The sequence below is a fragment of the Mastigoproctus giganteus genome, chromosome 14 (assembly GCF_048544385.1).
Source record: "Mastigoproctus giganteus isolate SK-2022 chromosome 14, ASM4854438v1, whole genome shotgun sequence".
NCBI lineage: Eukaryota > Metazoa > Arthropoda > Arachnida > Uropygi > Thelyphonidae > Mastigoproctus > Mastigoproctus giganteus.
Window position 1 is genome coordinate 67,097,954 of NC_143588.1, and position 18,400 is coordinate 67,116,353.

Sequence of the window (18,400 nt, forward strand, 5' to 3'; positions counted from 1 at the left end):
TTCTTTCCACTTTGAATTTGCTGTTTGTAACATCATCAGTTGATCCCACTGTGCAGAATTTAAAAACTGTCTGAATGCTGTAGTCACCTTTTCGGAAGCAAAAGCCCTTTCCTTTACCCCTGATGGTAATTATATCTTTAAGTAAATCCCGCATCAGTACACTGTGATCACTGCCACCTAGTTGTTCCTTTATATGTAAATTCTTAATACACGAATGATCACTGCTGATAACCAAATAAAGAGTATTACCCTGTCTGGTTGCCTCTCAAACATGCTGCTGCAGAAAACAATCATCCAATAAATCCCCAAAAGTCTTACTAGTGTGCGAGTGACCAACTCACAAGTTCCAGTCAAGATCTCGAAAGTCATTCGAGTCATTAGGCCTGTAACACACTCCTATTCTTATTTTTCTTTCGCAGTGCTTATGTCACACCAAACTGACTCAACAGTGCACCGTTCATCTATATCAACTGAATGCACTTCTTTTGATTTTATGTTTTTCTTAATTAACAGCATAATACCTCCTCCCTTCCTATTCTGTCTATCCTTTCTCTACATATTGTACTCCCTAAATTCCAATTCTGTATCCACCACGTCTCTGATATCCCAACAATATCCGCCTTTGACGTCTTGGCCAAAGCTTCAAATTTATCAAATTGTTTGTCTGGAAAGTCGCATGGCATTCCTGAGGATTTGCGTTGCTTAATGTGAACAGGGATTAATGAGGATTGTCATAGTACGGCCTAATCAGTCTTCCGATGGATCAACTAGAAGGCTGGTTCAGAATTGCAAACTGGCTAGCTTCACAATCGATTTTGAATAAGGTGTGCGTCAGTGGTCTTGAGGAAAGTTGATGTTCAGCGACCACTCATGTTAAATCTTTCTCAATAATAGTTACCACCTGTTCAGATGTCGGGCTAGGTGCAAGCCGTTAAACAGATAAACTTCTACCCAGCCAAATTTTAGGCCACCTGAATAATCATATTCATCTGCTGTTCATTGTGTATTATGTCCGTAAATTGCATGTGTTCTCTGGTAGATTTGCCTGTTTTGTTGGACGCAAATCCCGAGTTGCCGGGAGAAAAAACCTTGCTATTTACGTCTGAGACCTAATAACTCAACCATGGAGTGAAAAAAGCCCAAAAAAGTTTCCGCGTCATCGACGAGATTCAAACCCGAGCCTTTTTCCCCGGGTGTGGGGAGGAGGGTGACGATACCACTGTGTTACCTGTGCAGACTGATGAACTTCTACTTGTACGCTTTACACCATACGTGTCTGGTCTAATCACCGCTTGTAACTTAAACGACTGAGAAGCCGTTCCAGTCGCAAAATTCTTTCCCCGTTCGCCCCTGCTGCATTGTCTCTATGGTTGTTGGTTCCTGACTTTCTGGTCCCTTGGTGAGATGCTAATGGAAGGAGCCCCATTAGGCGAGGTTCCTCTTGTGAATCTCTTTGTATTTCCTAGGAATTTAGTGAACTCGTCAGACTCCAAACCCCATTTTGTGAACCCCCCCAGACCTTATGTGGTCGTTCCGGAATATTACATCATGACATCTATTTTATAGCTTTGTTGGTAATCTAAATGACTTTTCGCTGCAGCATAATATGAAAATTAATTTCCATAATACGGTTACTGCTGTATTGATTATTGCAATATTACATACTAACTGGGAACTTTTTAATATGCGCGGCGAACGGTAGGCACGTGAGAGGGAAATACATTCTATGATAATGAGATAGATACCATTTCATACTGGGTTGTATTAGTTAATTTTAATTAGGTTTAGTGACTAATAGAACCGTGGCAGGTAGAATTAACAGTGGTTGTGGTTTAGTATTACTTGTAGTAATATATTTGTCTAAATAACATGGCTATATAATCAAGTTGACTTTTCTCCAGTAAGATACTACCTAAGTGTAACTTTTTAGCATGACTCGTAATAAAATGGTAGCAGTATCAGGTATATATTTTTTGTTGTTTACTGTTTCTGTTGTCGTATGATGTGCATATATCGCTAACTTTTTGAGAAGAAAAACTTTTCATATAGCGAAGTTAAAAGTTTTACGCAAATATGTTGGACTGTCACATAAGGTAATCCCCATTCTCCTAGTACACTTTTGTTGTAAAAAATGTGATACTCTGATTACACTCCTCCATTTATTCGTTAAAAGTCCAAGTTAAAAGCAAAACAGTACGTACAGAGTTTCGATGACACACAGGTCAGACAGGCTTGCCACAGTGTACATGAAGAGAGAGAGAGAGAGAGAGAGAGAAACAAACGAGGGTGAAAAAAAAAAAAAAAAATTGCTAGCAAATTCAAACCAGCTAGTCCTGATACCGTCACTGAACAGTAATATAGGCTACAGGGAAGGGAAAAAAAAAATATATATATATAATTTAATAAGGAAAAACTACAGCGAATTATAAACAAACAAATAATGAAACAATATAAGTAATATTGTATCACCAGTTTAAGATATAACAGGGTTATATGTAAACATGAATGAATTTTACAACATAACTGAGCATACAGTACAGTATTCACAATAAGCAATATGAATAAAAAATTGGACTAATGAGTGAAATTGGGATGAAGAGTGTAAGAATTGGTTACTTTTTAGATTGATTCAGATTTGAATGTATTTTTCTGTATGACAGAGGTCTTTATTCTTAATTAAAGGTAGGTTTCAAATTCAATAATTAACAACATAATGTTAAAAAAGTAAAGTGCTTATTGATTATATGTAATCTGTTTAGTAAGGAAGTCGTCAGTTTAATTCTGGAGGATTTTCTAGGAAAATTCTGAGGAAATAACAAAAATCCCTAAATTTGTGGGATTATCTAAAATTGATGTCATTCTGATTGGGCTAGTTAACCATGACTCTGATGAGTACACTGAACAACTGTACAGAGAAATAGTGGGCCAGTAATTCAGATTGCCTTATAATGGGGGATTTTAACTTCCCAGATAGTGACTGGAATTGTGGGTTGGTCACTCGTACACTAGCAAGAATTTTGTGGATTTATTGGATGATTTATTTCTACAGCAATATGTTAGAGAGGCAACTGGAGAGTAATCAGTGAATATTCATGTATTAAGAATTTGTAGATAAAGAAACCACTAGGTGGTAGTGATCACAATGTACCGATTTGGGATTTACTTACAAATGTAGCTACCATCAGGGGTAAAGGGAAGGATTTTTGCTTTTGTAAAAGTGACTACAGTGGTCTCAGACAGTTTTTAAATTCTATACAGTGGGACCAATCGATGATGTTACCATCAGCCAATTCCAAATGGGAAGCATTCAAGGAATTTATCATAGAAGCTGTTAAGCTTTCCATACCAACTAAGAAATACTGTTCAAATTAGGCCAAAATGGATGTCAGATGAACTAATTTGGCTTGTGGTAGAGAAGAAAAATGCTTGTGATGAATATAAATTATCAGGTGACAGAAACCTATGGTAGATATAAACTAGTCTGTAATCAAGTCACAAAGGAAGTTAGGCAAGAGAAAGCAGATTACGAGAAATCTTTGACAAAGGATGCAAAGAAAAACAGCAGAGACTTCTTTACGTATGTAAACACTAGAATGGGATGAATCAGATCGGTCCACTTGATATCAATGGTTCAACTGTTGATGATCCTGCTCAGGTACCTGACAAACTGAATGAGTATTTTGAATCTACATTCACACACAACGAGTTATTTTGGAAGGGGAATGCCAGAAGTTTATCTAACTCTAACAGGGAGCTAAAGGATTTTGTAATAAATGAGAGCAAAGTGGAAGAGAAATGATTGAAGTTAAGCATAAGAAAGGCACCTGTGGTAGATGGAATCCATCTGATTATATTAAGGGAAGCTGCAAAAGTAAGCAAACCCTTAGCCATAATTATGAGAGCATCTTTCGATTCAGGGGAGGTCCTCACGGACCAGAGATGTGCGAATGTATCCCCAATTCACAAAGGGGATCAAAGGGTGACACGAGTAATTACAGACCTTAGTTTAACTTCTGTTCCATGAAAATAATGGCATTACTAGTTAAAATAGTAATGCAAGATCATCTAGACAAGATTGCAGTTTTACTTCAGACACAGCATGAGTTTGTTAAGGGGAGATCTCGCCTGGCCAATTTGATTGGATATTATGATGTGGTCACAAAGGAACCGGATGCAAATAATAATTTTGATATTATATACTTTGATATCAGAAAAGCTTTTAATACTTCCATCTAGCCCTTTTAATACTTCCATCTAGCCCTTAGTGTGACACTGCTCCAATTTGTTGTACAAATTGGAGCAGTGTCACACTAAGGGCTAGATGCCACTATCGATAAAGGGATGGTTGAGTGGGAGAAGACAGAGAATGGTAATCAATAGAGGCTGCTCTTCATGGACTAATGTTTTTATTGGAGTTTCCGCAGGGTTCAGTGTTGGATTCATTGTTATTTTCTATATTTATCAATGATATTGATGAAGGTATAGCAAGCTTAATGTCTAAGTTTGCAGATGATACAAAGGTTGGCAGGGTTTTTAATGACAGTATGCTACTGCAACAGGAACTAGAAAAGTTGGGCTGAGAGGTGGCAGCTGAAGTTTTATTATTGACAAATGCAAAGTACTGCATTTGGGTACACAAGTAATTACAGACCTTAGTTTAACTTCTGTTCTATGAAAATAATAGCACAGAACCTTTTGATTACCCTGAGTTGTGATGAAAAAGACCTGTGGGTAATTGTGCAGATAGGCTGCCAGAATAGCTCATGGGATATTGTCACTGATATACAGGAATTTTTCTAGTAGGGAGATGGATGTGATTATTCCACTGTATAAGTCAGCGAAGAAAAATGCTTCAGCTCTGCAAATTGCAGTGTCTAGAGACTATGCACTTATGAGGTGATCTGATTGAGGTGTTTAAGGCTATGAATGGGTTGAGCAATCTCAGTGCTGATGGGATTCTTCCTCTTGCTCAGACTATGCACCTGAGGTTGTATAAATTGACATTGAGGAAGGACAGTTTTGCAGAATAGAATTTAGCCTTTAGCCAGTGAGTAGTTGATTGGTGGAACAAACTTCCATCTGTTGCTGTTGATAGCTTAAATAAATTCCAGGAAGAAAGGAAGATCTAGACACTAATGGAGGGAATGGATAGGTGAAATAAACCTGATTTCTTGCATCATATGCTAATGGTATTGAAAGGTCATAATTTCAATGGCTTAAAGCTGGACTTAAGGTGGACTTTTTTTTTTTTTAAGTACCAGTATTCAAGAGATTTTTTTGAAATCTGTGAAGAACTTCCTGACAAAACAGATTGAAGGGGAGAAAATGCTGGGTTTGATGATAATGGGAGAAAAATGAAATTGAATTTAAAGTAATATATTCTTCGATCATTATGTGGGTTTTTTTCTTTTCTTTTTTTTTTTTTCTTTTTTTCTTTATTTTTTATTATTATTCCCCATTCCCCCACTGGAAATGGGGGACCACCTTCCTACCCGACCCCCGCTTCTTCCTATTTCATCCCCCATCTACACCCTCCCTCCCATTACTTTCTCTTGTACAGCGATTGCCCCACATGTCCAAATTTAAATCACATCAAATTTTGCCCAACCTTTTAGGCTCTCTAGAAATAGTTCTTTCAGCGTAAAACCCCACGCAGCGCTTTCTAAATGCAATTTTACTTAAATCAACAGCGATAACTCCAACCTTTATTTTACGTCCTAGTCACCGAAATCCCAGGAAAGTAAGTGGCAGGACCTGCCAGAGTATAATTAGTCTCTTGGTACACTGGGCCGGCGTCCCTGTCGCTAGGTATGGTAACACCGGGTCCCACTGGGGGCCCGGTGGCCAACAGGCCGAATGAACAATGGGCACAATAAACTACATACCACATGACCCATACATTATTTTTAAACCTCTGGCATAGACAGGGTACTGTCACTCGATACATAGAACATACGTGGAGATGGGAGAAATTCCCGGAGCCGTCAGACCCTCAACATACCTATACCTATCCTGGTGGAATAACCTGAGAATTGATAAATGCCTTAATTGGAAAAATGTTATTTTTAAGCAAAATTTGAAGATGCTTATTTTTCTATGGATTTAGAGACAGACTAAAAGATTGAATGTATGAGAAAGTAGGGTTTTGCAGATAAATTCTTGGCCCCTGAAAAATGATTAAATTGTGAGGTTTCAAACATTTTAACATCATTTGCATATAAGAAATTACATATTCATGTGATAATAAGAAAGCCTTGGGGAAGGCAAAGAAAAGTGTTGAAGATGTGCGCCTCTTTGAGGAACACCAGCAGAACATATAGAATTATGGATAGTTTTATAATTGGAAACCAGAAATTAAAATTTCTGGTTTAGCAAAAAAAAGGAGATTAGCAAAAAAAACAAAATTAAAAGGTTCCCAGAGATGAAGTAGAAACGCTTCAGAAGATTTAGCAGTGACAGAATTGAGACAGCATTAAAAGCAGAATTCGTATCATTGTATATTGTCTGTTTTGTTAAGGGCATTTAGAATTAATTAGTTTTGACCCTACCTTTAATTCCTTAGTGAATTTGATAAGTTTCAGTTTTTTTTTTTTTTTTTGTTATTTGGTTTTTAGGAACATTAGCAACTAAGGCTATATTGCTCCTCGATATGCAGTGGTCATTCCCTGACCTTTCCGCATGCTCCGTATTTGGTGATGACGGGCTCGAACCCCGGTCTAATCAAGAAGCATGTGGTACGCACTGCTGCTCCTTCCCACCTGGCTACGGAGGCACCTAAGTTTTCAGTGGAAAAAGTTTCTTTTTAATGATGAGAAGGATGAAGCATTCCAAAAGTTTTAGGACTGAAGAAGAAATTGACCTATTCAAATATCTTCTGATTTTTTTGAGCATACTTGCATTTAGGAAAGTGGAACAGTTTATAAAATTACCATTCAAATGGAAGGGGTAGAGTATTTTAAGTTTTCTTTTCATTTAGGTTTGCTAAATTGATTCCAGTATGATGAGAAGGTTTGTTAAATATTCTCATTGTTAGATTGTTTTAAAATTTCCTAAGTACTTTTGTCTTCACGGTTAGATTGTTTTAAAATATTTACTGAGTACTTTCACTTTAATTTAAATAATGATTCAAGTTGTGATATCCATCACACTTTTGATATAGTGGAGGGAGAAGAAAGTTTCAAAGCAGCAATTTTCAAGATGGAAGCCATGCAGGCTGAAAAGAAAAAGTATGCAGTATGCATTGGACAAGACAGGAGGCTGCCCAAAGGTAGTGGTTAAGGAGATCAGGACAAATATTTTGATTGAAATGTTTGAGACTTAAAGATCTTTAGATCTTTTTTATAGCCTGGCTTCCTATTATTGTGCATCATGGCATTAAATGTTAATCGTTTTATACCAGATCATGGTCAGGTGTGAAAGAAAGATTTGAAACTGGTAACTGATTTTAAAGCATTTGAGAAAATTTGATTAAGAATGTTTTGACCTCTAGTAGACATTGAAATTAGTGGTTTTAAGCCTAATAATTTAAATTGCAAAACAGTGAAGTCAGATAGATCATGCAGTTACTTTTTTGAAATTGTGGAAATTGTCTAATTCACAAATTGAGCACAAATTTCAGGAAAAGAATCAAGCAGCAAGTATACATACACTGATAATGTCAACAGAATAAGGATAATTTGGTTCTAGGATGGGAATTTTGACTGACACAATTCTGAAATCATATTTGATAAAGATTATAGTTCTTTCACCTTTCTCAGAAATTCTAGATATGGTTACAGAGGTAATGGCAATGCAATGGTGGGATAATAAAAGTCCACTGTATTAATATGCATAGATGGTACACCTGTAGTGATAGCTTCAAACAAAGGACTGGGTCAACACCTGAAGCAAGAATAATGTAAATTTGTTAAGAATTAAAAATTTTGAAGACATAATGCAAAAAGTTATAAAAATTATTAATTTTGTTCGATCTATATCTTCATTTCATCATCACCAATTCAAATTGTTTCTTCAGGAAGTTGAAGCCAATTATGATGATGCTTCTCCACAATAATGTACGCTTGCAAAGGGTGACATTTTGTGAAGGCTGTGGTCAATTGAGATTGAAGCAAAATCGTTTTTTTCTATTTCCACATTCTAGCAGCAAGAAATCGAATTTTTCTTCAAGAAGATACTTCTTAACTGACATATTAACACATTTGAACAATCTAAGCCAGAAATTACAAGGTTATTTCTGTCAGTTCTACAATGATTTCTTAAAAAAACTAGACATATAATCCTCTGATTTAAAATTAAAACAGAACTTTTGATAAAAACAAATACAATAATTTTCTATAAAAACTAAAACATAAATTCAGTGAAAGGTTTGCAGCTTTTAAATAAATTAATACAATTCCTCATATGTCCATTTTAACTTGAACCAAATGAACTAATGAGGCAGCAAAATGGTTTAAAAGTAATAAAACTGCACTGCAATTAGAAATGACTGATTTTCAAAAAGATTTTGCTTTGAAATTGAAAATGAATGATTTGAGTTGTGGGGGGTTAATTTATTTTTTTATTTATTTTATGTTTTCCTTTTCCTTTATTCCCCTATATATATTATTCCCCTTTTTATTATATCCCCCCACTTACAGATCTGACTTATGACTTCCCAAAAGAATTCAGGTTCAGGAGAATCTCTTTAATTATGTATAATTAAAGAGATTATGGTGTGATTTTTTTTTTTTTTTTTTTTTTTGGCTGATGCTGCATAAGCTCCTACACTTGCTTTCTTGCATCAAGTGCCACTACTACTACTACTACTACTACTACTAATTCCCTTCAGGTTGGCTGAGTGTTCAGAATAACAATACACACCAAATATTATAAAATATTGTTTATTGTACATGTTTACAACAGGATAAATGATCAATTTTTAAACACATAATAATATTTGACATTATCATTTACTTAATACTTGTTATAACTTATTAGGCATATCAATTTACATTGGTAGGGTTACTTCTCTCTATACCATATGATTAATAACACTTTAGGGAAATTGGACTATGTATATAAAGTGCTTAGCATCATAATACACAGCCATTTCTGAATAAACAGAAAATTTTTAAGGTGGCATCGTTTTAGGTTATATCTCATATTGTGAATGCCTTCACAACGAGTTGCCATGATATTGCACTACTTCGAATAAGTAACGCTTCACCTAAGGAGAAGACTAGTGTTACTTATTCTCAGATAGGTACCACCACCCAGACAGCACTGTTTCAGGGCTATTTGGCCCTTCGTCAGTGAGTGGGTAGGTACCCAGGTGATGCAATGATGGCCAAAACAGTTATGAAGTATAACTCCACAATATGAGAGATGCCTGATGGTGTATGATGTATTTAGACTAAGGCGCATTTAGGGCTAGAGCCTCAAGCTGCGAACAAATTTAGACTATGTATATAAAGTGCTTAGCATCATAATACACAGCCATTTCTGAATAAACAGAAAATTTTTAAGGTGGCATCGTTTTAGGTTATATCTCATATTGTGAATGCCTTCACAACGAGTTGCCATGATATTGCACTACTTCGAATAAGTAACGCTTCACCTAAGGAGAAGACTAGTGTTACTTATTCTCAGATAGGTACCACCACCCAGACAGCACTGTTTCAGGGCTATTTGGCCCTTCGTCAGTGAGTGGGTAGGTACCCAGGTGATGCAATGATGGCAAAAACAGTTATGAAGTATAACTCCACAATATGAGAGATGCCTGATGGTGTATGATGTATTTAGACTAAGGCGCATTTAGGGCTAGAGCCTCAAGCACTTTATATACATAGTCTAAATTTGTTCGCAGCTTGAGGCTCTAGCCCTAAATGCGCCTTAGTCTAAATACATCATACACCATCAGGCATCTCTCATATTGTGGAGTTATACTTCATAACTGTTTTTGCCATCATTGCATCACCTGGGTACCTACCCACTCACTGACGAAGGGCCAAATAGCCCTGAAACAGTGCTGTCTGGGTGGTGGTACCTATCTGAGAATAAGTAATACTAGTCTTCTCCTTAGGTGAAGCGTTACTTATTCGAAGTAGTGCAATATCATGGCAACTCGTTGTGAAGGCATTCACAATATGAGATATAACCTAAAACGATGCCACCTTAAAAATTTTCTGTTTATTCAGAAATGGCTGTGTATTATGATGCTAAGCACTTTATATACATAGTCTAAATTTGTTCGCAGCTTGAGGCTCTAGCCCTAAATGCGCCTTAGTTTAGGGAAATTGTTAATATTACTCCTTTTCTTACATATGATTAATAACTCTTTTAGGAAATTTTGTTAATGTTACTCCTTCAATACAAATCAGATTCTTACTCTAAAGATCAATTCGAGTGTCTATACTCATACCCTTTGATTTATTTAATACCTTCTTCTTCTTCTTCTTGCCTAGAGATATAATTGACAGACTTTCTCTAATCAAAGTTAACTTCTACAATTGACGTTATCTTTCAGACTAGTGTTGTCCATTTGGCTATGACTACAACAATGTTAGGTTATTAGACTCTTACTGGACCCTTACATTACAATAGGGCCTACATACAGTAATATAATTATTCCTAATGTCTCTCCTATTCTTCCCTTCCAAAATTTCTTTAATTATACATCTCCTAAAACAATACAATTATCATATATCTATCTATTCCCTTTTGTTTAACATCTTTCAATGCTAATTCTTCACTAACCTATCCTTACATTATGTACTTCTTTGTATATTTCCCACATTATCTTTCTTAAATTTCTTTTCATTCATTATCAGTGTCCTTACCAGTGTCATGAGGGTACTAATGTAATCTAGCCACTTACTTATTGAACTTGGCGGGATGTTGCCGTATGTCTTTCCATCTTTCCCATCAGGTACCTCGTATCTTCACCGTCTGGAGCGGTATCTTACAATTTTCAGTGAGTTTGGCATGGGTTGTAGGGCTGCTATGTAGATCTTGGCTTCATTCATTCTGCCTGCTTGATGTATTTCTTCTGTTCCAGTATGGCTACTCTCATGTCGGTCGGTCTTCAGATTCCATCCGGTTCTGCACTTTGCCTTCCAAAATTTTTAGGTATCTTGTTTCTTAACACCGTGCTTGATTTTTACCTTTCTTATTGGCTTGAGATCCCTTTTTATTTCTCTCTCTTCACCAATTCTTCTCAACTCCTAGACATTTCAATGAGCTAACATTGACTGTTTTTTCTCCTCGTCCACTTACTTGTCATGGGCACTTACTAACAACACTTTTTTTTTTTTTCATTTTTCTTACTGTTCGATTTCCCACTACACTACACTACACTGCATTACTCTACGCTCTTCTACACTCCTGCATGCTCTTTTTCTCTCCCCTACACTCCCCTTAAACTTCTCTATCTTCTTTTCCACACCAACCATCCGTTTTTTTTTTTCTTCTTCTCTCTGCCTCTGTACAATTTTTCATTCCTTATCTCCCCTTTTTGTTCTCTTACTCTCTACATCGTACTCCCAGGCTGCCACACCTATTTTTGAGGCTCTATCCAATCCTATCATTACTATCCAACTTTGTTCCGTTTCATTTGTATTTTTTTTTTCAGACTGCCCTATAGCACGTGTCTCAATCTTCTTTTTGAATATTCCTCCTGTTCCATTCCCAGACCATACACCCTTTGATGTTAACCGACCATTCCTCTAAAACACTCAATATCATATAACGCCTTGCATTCAATAGCGTCAGAAAACACGCATCCCAATCTGGTGATCGCCGCGTCTAATTAGGAACCAATTGCTGGACAAGTACCCACTTTCTGTTTGTTCTGACAGTGTTCCGATTAAAGCAAACGCCTTGACTAGACTAATCACCACTCCTTTTCCAGTGAAAGTCTCCGAACAACCTTTTTTTGCCTGTTCGTAAATGACCCCCTGCTACTTTGCCCGCAGCCCTTGTTTGTCCCCGAGTATGTTGGTAGTTGATAGCTTAGTCCTTGCTATTATTAATATTACTTTCCCTTCATTAAATTTATCTTACCTCTGAATTAATCTTACTAGTGAAATCTCCATCATTGTTACTTTATTTGAACTTGTAACAAAAAAATTCCTTAAATAATATCAAAAAACTTAAGTCTTTATTCAACTTAGTTTGTAAGATTTTATACTTTTCAGGATACTTTACACATATTTTCCCCATGTTGCAAACATGGGGAAAATATGTGTAATGTGAAAAGTATCCTGAAATAAGGATATTGTGTACTCAATTATGCACAATGTTCAGATCAACATTTATGTGTGAATCAACCGTTTCAAAAATGAACCATGTTAAAAACAAATTTCGATCTCAGCTAACGAATGATCATCTGCAAAATTAGCTTTTCAAATTGTTCCAGGTTTTAAAAAATGGTATTTTTCTCATTAATATGCATATGTATTTAACATTGTATGTATAGTAATTACATAAATACAAATATTATGAAATATTTATTAGATAATTTATTTATTTTATTTTATTTCAATTTTAATTTATTTTGATAAATTAAAATTGAAATTAATTGATTTAATTTTTTAAAAATAAAATTATTTTAATTTCTGTAATGAAAATTAATTAGTAACCCCTGCTTTAGTCTCACATATAATATACACTAAGTGAACAATAAATTATGACCACCATTATGGTCACACATGAAGGCATCCATCAGTGTGTCGCCTAGGCACTGACTCCACTAGATGTCTGAAGACATCTGTACGGATCTGCAGCCATGCTGCCTGCAAGGTTTTCCACAGTGTTGGAATATATAATGGCTGCATGTAAATAATGCTTCACTTCCTGTTCCAAAACATACCACAAGTGTTCAATTTTGTTGAGGTCAGGTGAATTTGGAGGCCAATCAAGACAGGTGATATCTTCACTGTGTTGTTCAAATAACTTGTACACAGTGCTGGCCAATGACACAGTGCATTATCTTGGAAGATCCCATTTTTGTCCTGGAAAAAATGCAACATGGGAGGGTGCACATGGTCTCCTAAGAGCTGCTGGTAGATCTTACCAGTGAAATGTTGGTCCTAGTTCTTGCCAGCAAAATATACCCCATATTAAGCAACCATTGCCACTTGACTGGATAGTGGGCACCCTGCATGATGGGTCTGTGGACTTGTGTTGCTTGTGCCACACATGAAGGCATCCATCAGTGTGTTGCACCAGCTATTTGGACTACTCATCTGACTAGCATGCTCATTTCCAGTCCTCCAATGTCCAACCAGCACGCTGTTGACACCACGGTATTCACCATTGACAATGATTAGTGATGAGGAGTCTCTTGGGTCATCTGCTGTGGAACCATATACATCTTCTGAGTGCGCAGCACATTTCATTTGGGATATTGTTCTTACTTTCCCCATATTGTATTATGATTTAAACTGTCACAGTGACCTGCCATTTAGCCCATACAACATGCTGTACCCTTCACTCACCATAAACACCCACCTTGCATAATCCTTTACAGTTTTGTTGACAGCATGGACAATTGTAAATAATTTTGCACACATTTTTCTTTTAAATTTTAGCTGTATACCTAAAACTGTCAAAGCAGTCAATTTTGACTGTTTGTAAAATTTTTATAAAACCAGCAATTTTTAAACAGTTAGTCAAGTTTTTGCATTTATTTACCTTGTAACAAATATTTGTGATTCAAATCGCTGTATGGTTTGTGCAAGTAAATGCTCATGTGCTGTGTCTGCACATTTCTGCATGCCACTTCAGGTCCGATGTGTTTAGGAGACTACTATATATTGCTGTGCCATGCCATGCCATTTTAGTTTAATCCGGATGAAACTTTATACATGGAAAGGTGTTTCAATAATTTTTACAGTGCTAGTTCAATTGTGTTACAGAAATGTGACAATCTCATGATCTTACCTAAGAGCAGATTCAAAATTGTCTAGAGGTATTAGAAAAGCTATCTGAAAATGAGTCTGGAGAGGAGAGTGGATTCTTAATGAGAGAGGTGAGGAATCTAGTAGTAGTAGTAGTGAAAATAATAATTCTGCTCTTGTACATCAAGTGATACTGTAGATGATAATACACAGCATAATAATCATAAAAGCTATGTGTGTTTATCAGTAGGCAGCAAACATACTTCAAAATCTGGGCACGTATGGGAAGTTATAAAATCTGGTGGTCCTTCAGCTCAATGTGCTCTACAGAGGAACATTATTCACAATAACCTCAGGCCGACTCCTTATGCAAGATGGATTCTGTGGTAAGTGTTTCATTTATCTGTAGACACTTCAATGATAACACACATAACAGAACTGCACTGAAATCGAAGTACAAAGACAATTGAAGAATAATTGGTCTACATCCATTCAAGAACTTGATGCTTTTATTGCTGTACCCTTGGCTCACAGAGTATGTGGTGCTAGAAATTTAAAACTGGGTAGTTTATGGTCAACTGTATGAGGGCCTCAATTTTTCCATTATATAATGTCACGTAACAACTTTCATGAAATTATGTAGTTCATAAGATTCAACATATATTCTTCACTGAAGGAGAATTTAGGAAATGATAAATTTGCTTTAGCTTCATAAATATGGTGCAAATTTATTTCCAACTATAAAGCGTGCTATATACCTGGAGCAAACATTGCAATAGACGCTGGGCTCCTCCATAGCCAGGTGGGCAGAAGCAGCAGTGCATAGCACACGCTTCTTGATTAGACCGGGGTTTGAGCCCATGCCCACCAAATGCGGAGGATGCGGAAAGGTCAGGGAATGACCACCTCATATCCACGGAGCAATATGGCCTTAGTTGCTAATGCTCCAAATAACAAACAAACAAACAAACAGCAATAGACGAGCAGCTATTTCCAACTAAAACTAGATGCCAATTCACCCAGTATATGGCCAAAACACTACACAAATTTGGTATTAAAGTTTTGGTTGGCAACTGACACAACTTCAAAATATCTACTTGAATGGCTTTCATTATTTGAGGAAAGGCAATGTATGCACAGCTAGTCAACCGCTTTCTGAATATGTTATCCTAAAACTAATGGAACCATTTTTGAATTGAGGTAGAAATGTAACCACTGATAGCTTCTTTAACAGTTTTGAATTGGCAAAGAAATTAGTCCAAAAAAATACTACTATAGTGGGAAAAATACTATTGTGAATCAAGCTGAAAAAAAGTTCCAACATCCATAAAAAAGAAGGCAGAATTACAACGAAACAAAGTACAGGGTTGATATTTTAGACCAAATGGCTAAAAGATATTCAAGCAAAGCAGGTTCGTGTAGATAGCTAGTTCACATCTTTTATAATAAATTATATCTTGCAATAATCAGTGCTTGGATTATTTATAAAGAAGTGACAGGGAAAGTTATGAAGAGAAGAGATTTTATATTGAATTTAGCTTAAGAACTCAGAAAAGAATATATAGATTCACAGAAAGCAAGAAAGCAGCAGCTCAAACCAGTAACAATAGCGGCCATGTCAAAACTCTCAAAAGGCATCAATATCAAATTAGGCAATGCAAGGCAAATAAAACTACAGATGTGTACACTGAGTGATCACTCAATTATGAGCACCCCTATGAAAACTGAATGCAACCCGTTGACCAAGTAAGGTACGAGAGTGTGCAGTTAGTCGACCTACGTAGCATAGATAAGGTGTCAGTGGTTCAGTAGGTAGTAAAATTCTGAGCCTGATGGGTAAAAGGAAGGATTTATTGGACTTTGATGAAGGACAGATTGTGGGAGCTCGACGAGCTGGTGCCTTGATTTCTCAAACGGCTGAACTGGTGGGGTGTTCAAGAGCTGCTGTTGTTAAAGTGTACCAGGACTGGCGTCAAAATTGTCAAACAACGACCCGACAGCAAAACTGCAAAGATCAGCGAAAGGTTGATGTTAGAGGTGAGTGCTGGGTCCAACGACTTGAACAGGTGCAGCACTGTTGAAGAGTTGACTACCCAATACAACATGGGCCAAGTCAGAACAATATCTGGCATGACCATGCATCGCACGCTCGCACGTATAGGCTATACCAGCAGACAACTCCTACGGCTTCCTCTCCTAACCAAGATTCATCGGCGTAAAAGACTCGCCTGGTGCAAAGAGCATACAAGTTGGACGTTAGAAGACTGGAAGAAGGTGTGCTGGTCGGATGAGTCACATTATTTATTCCACACTGTGGATGGTTGTGTACGGATTTGGCATCAACAACGTGAGGCTCTTGATCCATCATGCATGGTATCAAAAGTGCAGGCCGGTGGAGGTGGTTGTATGGTGTGGGGCATGTTTCACTGGCAGGAACTTGGAACCCTGGTCCATGTGAAACAACTGCTTGCTGACTGTGTACACCCTGCTATGTTACACTTTTTCCCGAATGCCGATGGTGCCTTCCACAATGACAATGCAGCGAGCCATCAGGCACTTGATGTGCAGGAATGGTTTGAGGAACACAGTTCTGACTTCCAGCGTACCGACTGGCCTCCAAACTCCCCCGATATCAATCCCATAGCGCACTTGTGGGACATTATGGAAAGGCATATAGGCGTTTGGATACACCAATCACCTCCATATCTGCATTGCTAGCCACATTACACACAGCTTGGTTGGCCATACCTCCCAAATGCTTCCGACATCTTGTTGAATCAATGCCCCGTCGGATAGCTGCTGTATTGGAGGCAAAAGGAGGACCTACGAAGTATTAGGTAAGTGGTCATAATTCAGTGATCACTCAGTGTATATATGCAGAAAGTTTAAAGGAACCGTTAAAAAAAAAAACCTCATTCGTTTAAATTGTGAAAAATTAATTTTTATACTTCAGTTTATTTCCTAGACAAAGTTTTGTGTTCAGGTTTTTCCTATAAGAAATATTATTTTTATGTGTATTACCATAAGCACAATGCTGTTGTATCCTTATACTATAAAAGATATAATAAAATGTTGAAAACACAACTTAAAAGTCTATTTTATGCATAGTTGTCAAAATGACCGGCAACTCTAGTGTTAACATTAGAAGGAAAGGATTAATCACATTGGCCCACTAGATATGAATGGTATAAATGTTCAGGTTGCTGAAAAACTAAATAAATATTTTTCATTTACATTCCCACATGAAAAAGGTTTTTAGGAATAAGAATAGCAGAAGTAAAGCAAATTAAAACTGGGAGTTAAATGACTTTGTTATAACTGAGAAGAAAGTGGAAAAGAAATTGTTGAAACTAAAAGTAAACAAGGCACCTGATGCTGATGGGATGTATCCAATTATATTAAAAGAAGCAATAAAAGAGATAAGCAGGCCTTTGGCCATAATTTTGAGATTATATTGTATTTGAGGAGATATATTTATAGATTGGAGATGTGCAAATGACTCTCTAGTTCATAAAGAGAGATCAAAGTTCAAAGTGAGTAATTATAGATCTGTAAACTTGACCTCTGTCCCTGGGAAAATAATGGAGTCAGTGGTTAAAGAGGTATTGCAGGATCATCTTGACAGGAATGGAGATGTCTCCACAGCATGGATTTGTTAGACAGAAACCACAGCATGGATTTGTTAAGAGAAGATCTTGTCTGACCAACCTGATTAGCTATTATGACACATCAATAAAGGAACTGGATGCAAAAATTAATTTTGCCATCATATACTTTGATTTCAATAAAGCTTTTAACACTGTTTCCCATGAAAGACAGGTAAAAAAAGTTGTGGAGCAGTGGGGTATTAGGAGCAAGTTACTGCTGTGCATAAAGGGATGGATGAGTGCTAGAAGACCGAAGGTGGTTATAAATGAATACTGCTCTTCCCGGACTAATGTTATTAGTAGAGTCTCTCATGGTTCAGTGCTGGACCTCTTACTGTTTTCAGTATTTATTGATGATATTGATGTAGGTATATCAAGCTTATTGTCTAAGTTTTCAGATGATAAAAAGGCTGGCATTGCAGTTAATGACAAGAATTAAGACATATTATTGCAACAAGACCTAGAAAAATTGGGCATGTGGGCTGAGAAGCGGCAGTTGAAATTTGACATTGACAAGTGTAAGGTACTGCATATGGGCAGGAGTAATGCAGAATAACATACCAATTTGATGGTACTACTCTCAAGGTAGTGGAGAACATAAGAGATCTACAGTCTGGCATGAAGTTTTCTGAGCAGTGCAGACAGGCTACTAGGACAGCTAGTGGAGTTTTGTCAATGATATACAGAAATTTTGCCAACAGTGACGAAGAGGGTGACTGTTGCATTGTATAAGGCAGAGGTGGCCAACTTAATTTGTGATGCAATCTACATTTTTCCTTCAAAATGTGTCGCGATCTACCATCTCAAAAATTTCATTGCACAAGGTTAAAAAAGTTAATCAACACACATTGAAAAATATTATTTATAAATTTTAAA

At 36.8% G+C, this 18,400-nt stretch overlaps 1 protein-coding gene across 8 annotated transcripts in view; it reads left to right on the plus strand.

Moving 5' to 3' along the window:
* The first annotated feature begins 1,358 nt into the window (after positions 1-1,358).
* The window catches only part of LOC150075190 (protein NCBP2AS2 homolog), an 87,393-nt gene continuing 70,351 nt past the window's right edge, over positions 1,359-18,400 (plus strand). The window contains exons 1-2 of one of the 8 annotated variants that reach the window (XM_090388744.1): positions 1,560-1,574; positions 13,896-14,008. The gene's annotated coding sequence lies outside the window, so the exon portion shown is untranslated. Of the gene's footprint in view, positions 1,575-1,796; positions 1,963-2,055; positions 2,094-13,895; positions 14,009-18,400 lie in introns of those variants that run through there. The other 7 variants (XM_090388743.1, XM_090388746.1, XM_090388749.1 and 4 more) reach the window with 7 other exon arrangements.